Here is a 6916-nt window from a genome sequence, read left to right on the forward strand (position 1 = left end):
CATTTGCGTGATCGATTGTCTACCGATCTCCCAGACAGTCTCGCTCGACAATGACAACCACCGGAGGACGTCTGCACTCGTCCAAGTCTCAACTTCATTTATTTCAATTAGCCCCTTTTGAGTCTTCCAGAGGGGAGGAGGAGGAGGAGGCAGAGTTGAAGGGAGACGAAGAGAAAGGTCACAAATGACAACGCATTCTCCTCTGACTCATTTGGTAGATCTCCTGACACATATTTTTGAAATCAGTAAATATACGATTTTAATCACATTTTCCTTCTGAATTCCAGCCATCCATCTATCGCTGGCCTACACATGCCGTAATTGCTCAGCCCCTTCATCCTCGCTGTCTTATCTCCAGACGCAGCACACACTCACTTTTCGAAAGCCTTTTCCCTTCACACACACAGTCGCACGCACATAATAAATCAAGACACTCAAAGCCTTTGGCACACAATTTCAAAAAGCTGGTCGAAAGAAAAGCACGTTATCCTGTGCAGCCTTCTGCTGCCTTTGAACTCTTTTCACCACACCGAGCTCCGTAATAGCAAAGTCCAGGTTACAATATAGCTGTCCTCTTTTCATAACAGTCACAACATTATGAGAGTATGACCTTCACGAGGCATAATATTGAAATAACATAATGCCACATCTATATAAAATAGCGCTTTGACGCATCTTAAAAATGACAAAAAAAATAAATAGCTTGAATTCCAATTCAATTTAGAAAAAATGGGCTAGAAGCACCCATGTATTATTTACAAAATGGCTGATATGCGCGAGAGTGGCCCTGCATATTCAGTCCATTATCCAGGAAAGAGAATCAAAATTGGACCGGTGAAGGTGACATATCGTGTGACAGTAGCATGAAACTGCACTTTAAAGCAAGACACTCCTCATTAAAAGCAAAAAAGGGGGTGGGGGGGGAGCATGCTCGATCGGCCGTCTCATCCCTGCATAGTGTGCGAGATATTAGCGGCAATATTGGACAAGCTAGCGAGGGAACATGTTCGTGTGAATGACTTAAGCCAATTTGGACATGCACAGCGGTTAATAAATCCTGAGCAGGCAGCGCTAATGAAGAACCTTTGCCCTGTGTGTGTGTGTGTGTGGGGGGGGGAGTAATAAATAGCAGCATGAAGCAATCCCTCAATAAAGATGCTCGGCCCTCGTAAATCACAGCAATGAGCGGTGAGACGGTGATGCAGCTGTGGCTCAAAGCTAAAGTCAAAAAGTCGGAGGAAATCATCGTTTCCGCTCATCCTGATGGATTGCACGCTACTCGCACAAACTCCTCCTCTAATTTCCTCTCCCTCACTTTTCTGTGTAATGTACTTTACGTTTTGACTTGGACCCCAATTTATGGCCACTTTTCAAAAAAGAAATAAAATGCATCTTACCTGGAATTTGCATGTTTTTTTGAAATTCTTGTGCTGGACTCTTCCTGTAATTGGAAAACAACAGTAAAGGCATTAGGAAGAAAAAACTGAAAAACGCCAAGTGTAACGCCAGCACAGCGGGAGGCTCAGAACCAAAAGGCCTCACATTCAATTCCAAAACTGGCAAAACTAGTTCATAACTTTTCTTCAAAATGATTTGAATCCAAGTATGTAAAAGCTGGCAAGTAAAAAGCCAGCAAATGTGTTTCCAACCTCACTTCGCACAACGTTTTGATCTTGAATCCATCAATATTTAAAAGAAACGAATTGTTGTTCTTGTGATCATTACTTCAAAATGGCTCAGGAAAAAAAAAAAAAAAAAACTCTCACTCCACGTTGGGCCGCCGACTGAGAAGTCTGACATTTCAATTTCCTCCCGCGGCGCTATGAAACGGCGGCCTTTAGTAAAACTGTCGTCTCGCCTCCACCGTCCTCAAAGACACATCAAACAATCGCTTCTCGTCGACTCCCGAACGGCCGAACAAAGCGCGGCAAAGTGCTGATTGAATGCTTTGTTTGCCGAACAAACCCGTCAGCCGCTTTCAAGGCTTCAATCTGAATCCTATTTGGCATGCGGGCTCTCTTTGCTAACACCTTCACGCGCGTGTATCTGGCGAGGTTAGCGTATGTGACTCGTGTGTGTGTCTTGGCGGCTATGGTACTTAATGATAGCGAAGAGCTTTGAGGTGAGCGCTTTGAGACAGGGAGGTGAGCGACGTGACTCATGAATAGTGATCGAGCGAGTGGCCGACAGATGCTCATTAACGACGTGCAAATAAACACACGCGCACCTGTGCAGAAGTGCCATCGTGCTCCCATGTGGCCGCTTCACGAAAAGTAGCGTTATTAGCATAGCGCAGCTAGCACTTGCCACTTTTGGGGTGAGAAAATGCTTTCACCAGGCCAAATAATAGACTTTTGGGTGGTTTCTGATTTTTTTTTTTTTTTTTCAAAATATTTCAACACATTGCCCATATAATGAAGCTTAATCAACGTTTTTTGAGGAATTTTTAGGTTTAGATTTTTTTGTTTTGTGGCACTCAAAATGTGCCAACTGGTGCATTCTGCCTCTTTTTTTTTTTTTTTCCAAATATTTCAACACATCGCCCATATAATGAAGCTTAATCAACATTTTTTGAGGAATTTTTAGGTTTAGATTTTTTTTGTATGTTTGTTTTGCGGCACTCAAAATGTGCCGACTGGTACATTCTGCCTCATTTGCTTCAAGGCCTAAATTTAATTATTATTATTTTGAAAGACTACTTCTTGATTTGCATGATTTCAGTCACGTACAGTGCGCCGTATAGATTCCGCTCACTAACTCACATTTATTGCTTCTTCTTCGTAGCCTGGGAACCACCTTTTTAATTACACTCAGCCACCAGCCGCTTCCATCACAGTTAACCCAGAAGGCTGAAAAACACACTAGAGGAGCTGATGATACATTCCGAGCACGTATCCGCTGCACTGACGAGTATGAATTGGTAATTTTGCTTTATTTTTTTTTCATCAAGTGCCACATGTAGGGTGCTTCAGATGGCTTGGAGCGAGTGGGACAAACCCACCCTCTGGCACTTCGAGTTTGATATGGAATCGGCATCTAATAGGCTCTCCTGCTCTCAATACCGCATCAACACGTCCTCACTCGGCGAGAGCGAACAGCACGCCATCACTGTTCTTAGTCCATCCTCGTGCCTCCAGCCCTCGAGTGGCATAAACTACAGGTGCGCTGGTCATGCATGACAACAACATGTCTCCATGGTAACAAGAGCTGGCAGCATGAGAGACGAGTTGTTCTGGGATGCGGGGGTTCTGGAAGGGGCTCTTGAACGTTGTTGCTTGTAGCGCATTGAATACGGCACAGCGGGGACGACCACCTACTTTGGTGGAGCGCTTGGCGACGTGGGGTAAATCGAAACAAAATTTTTCAAACCCACCGCTACTTCTTAGGACTAAAAGAAACGCTTGGATTATTTTGAATTATGTAATCATTCATAATAATACTCATCTATAGTGAGCAACAACAGGATTAGTTTGAATTATATAATCATTAATAATGATACTCATCAATAGTGAGCAATGGGCACAACAGCAGCTGTATCGTATTTGGCGCTGAAGCCGATTATTTAAGTGGAAAACAAACGGGGCAGACAACCAGAATCCCGGAACGATGTATTGTTTAACCATCTAATATAAACTGCCAGCCTTTATGTTTTTTTTCCCTCTAAACTCTAATTAACTGTCTTAACTCATTCACTCCCATTGACGGATATAGACGTCAAAGATCCATTTTAACTGGGCTGGCGGTGACGGGATTAATAAATAAAAAGTCTTCCACTCACGATCATACAGCTAATCGATATCACAAAAGGGATGAAATCCATCACCAAATCAATTGATGTGTTCTATAATTACGCAAGGGGGTATCCAGAGACTTTACTGTGCGTCTGGCCTGAAGTGACACGTGGATAAATCTCGACTCTCCTGTCGTCCTACTGCCGCTACCTCTGTCCAGCTGACTTGCCATCTGTCACCCTTCTTTGCCTTCAAATCACCGCGTATTGACCGGAAGCTGACTGCAGGGATCAAGACTAAAGTAAATAAGAAGTCAGTGACCGTGAATGGGCTTGCTCGCTGCTCCTGAACGCCAAAAGGGGGAGGGTCCGGCGTTTTATCCAGGTAACTTCACTTCTTATCCGAGACGCCACCTTTGACTTTTAACCTGCTGTGTTCTGGCAAGATTTTGTTGGTCGAACTTTACTTTGATATCAGTTCTACCTTTCGTAATAGCGAGGGTGGAGGAGGGGACACTCAGACCCAATGAAATATTTACTGTCGTCTCAGGCGGCACAAAAAGATATTAACAGACAGGACAGGTCGTCAAATCTAATAAGAAGGACTTGAAGAGAAGGACGAGACTTTGTGAAGTTGTTTTCATGCTGGGAATTCTGACCTGCTCTTATATTGAGCCAAGCTTTTTTTTTTTTCTGTGTATTATAGAAGTGACTATTGAAATAAATGACAAAAAACACCAGGAGGGACCGATTTTTATGTGGGTGGTTCTGAACGTCACCGAAATAGGGGACAGAATTTTTTCATCTGTAAACAATCTGAGAGGTGTGTGAGCGTAGAGAAAGCCAGCGTGCATCGAATAGTGTAAATAACTGTTAGTGTCATGCTGCGAGTCCTGTATCTCTATATCGGGAACAGAAAAGTGTATGATGGGGTTAAAAAAAAAAAGCAATTCGACGGAATAATTACATTGCAGCTCTTTAAAGAGATGTTTTCCCTGCTAGCTAATGTCTTCCACGGTTGTGTGTCCAACTGAGTCCAATATGGACACATCAACAAATATGTCTATTTAAAAAAAAATATTATGAGAATATTAAAAAAAAAAAAAAGCATTTTCATCTGCTCACACTGACTCCCGAGAAGCGCTGAGTCGGCAGCGCCTTCCGGCCAGGTTTGTGTTGGCTCGCGTGTGCGCTTTCGGGAGATATTGGTCAGCGCAGAGTGTTTAATCATCCGTGGGAAGGCAACAAACGAAAAGGACAAATAATCTTGTGTTTTATGATTAGTTGTGGCTTTAAAAGGGTTTATTTCACTATTAAAGGTAAATAAGGACAGTGTTTAACTTTATAGTGAGGTTGAATGTTGCTCTGCGGATAAGCCGCTGTATCTCCTAATTATGTAAAAATATTTTTATCTTGTTCGCCGTTATCTTTGGGAACAGCAAAAAAATGGAGGCATGGTAGGAATGATAAACACTGCTACGTGTCTCTTACGCTTGACATTCCCAAGTATTGTAATGTTTCAAAAGTTTACACCCCCCCCTCAGAAAACAACAACACAGCACCAGATGCATGAAAAAAACATGAAGTTGGTGCAATTTTCAATGAAGCAGAAACAAAATATAAACAACACGTGTGCTGGTTTCCCTCGCCTCGGGCGGGGCGGACTTGCTTTTCCTCGTCTTGGTTTCCTTGCGGCATTATGAATTATGTTTTCATCCAATTAAAATGCAAACAAAGGCTGCGTGATACAACTTGCAGAATTCTGCCCGCAGTGGGAGAGGCAAGTATAGATTTGTTCAACAATGTATTTTATTTTTTTAAATCCTTAAGCAAAGCATCCTGTGTGTTACAAATGACGTTTCCATTTCGCTTGTTTGACCACTTGACATGTTTTGATGGGCAGCCTGTAGATTCTGAACAGCCATCAAACATCGACATGCAATCAAACAAGCAGAGACTTGGCAATGACTACTCCGAAAGGAAATGATTTAACTGGAAAAAAAAATAAAAATAGATACGTGCGCTGCATGCAGACACATGCGAAGCGACAGCGGACCGGGGGGGGGGGCAACAACGACCGTCCGTCTGGAAGGTTCGCGTCCTTTTGTCTCGCTGCCTTTGGAGCGACCGGAGGAAAAAAAGATGAGAACAAAATGGGTCATGTTTTGTTTGCGTTCACCTCGACATGCAGCCACTGGAACTGGGGGTGGGGGGGGGGGGGAGTGCGCTAGTACTGTGGATCACATGACTCAACGTGGCTTGTAGGCACCCTCGCCGCCTTTATTATTGCCACTTGTGCAGCTGACGACGTGAGAAGAGACGACGGGGTGGGGGGGGGAATGTAATAGTGCCCCTAAAAATGGCACAGGATGACACCGCGCCTCCCCACAGCTACTTCACTTCATTTCAAGGGGCAGCGGGAGGTCAGAATCAAAAGAAGAAATGTGTGGCCGAAATGGCTTTTTTCATAAAAGTATATAATTGGAAAGTGCAAACATTTTTTATTTTTCTACATATCATTTAAGATTTTATATATATTTAAGCAGGGCCCACTATACACATAATAATAATAATAATAAATAAAAATAAAATAATTTTTAGACTATAAATTGCACTTAAATAATCTAAAAATGTGCCTTCTATTTTCCAAAAATAGACCAGCTTATTGAGACTGCACTTTGTAATCAGTTTATTGTCCAATAAAATAAAACAGTAAATATTTTTCCCTGCATATTTTTCTTATAGCATGAATTATCTTAGTGGAGACTGAATTTTAGATTGAATATAGTGTGCAGGTGTTCCTAATGAAATGTCCAGAAGGCATACAAATATCTCACACAAACACACACACTCTGAAACAGCAAGAGAGAGAGAGCTTCCAACATGGTGTGTCGTGTGTGTGTGTGTGTGTGTGCTGCCCCTATCGTCTGCGTGTTGCAAGAGCACCAGCAATCACCTTCCAACCTCTGCGCCTCTCCTCGCTTAGTGCAGGACGGACGAGCACCGAGGAGAAAGAGAGAGAGAGCGAGAGAGAGCGAGAGAGAGCGAGAGAGAGCGAGAGAGAGAGCGAGAGAGAGCGAGAGAGAGCGAGAGAGAGAGAGAGAGAGCGAGAGAGAGAGAGAGAGAGAGAGAGAGAGAGAGAGAGAGAGAGAGAGAGAGAGAGAGAGAGAGAGAGGGGAGAGTGGG

The sequence above is a fragment of the Syngnathus scovelli genome, chromosome 16, assembly GCF_024217435.2.
Source record: "Syngnathus scovelli strain Florida chromosome 16, RoL_Ssco_1.2, whole genome shotgun sequence".
NCBI classification, from domain to species: Eukaryota; Metazoa; Chordata; class Actinopteri; order Syngnathiformes; family Syngnathidae; genus Syngnathus; species Syngnathus scovelli.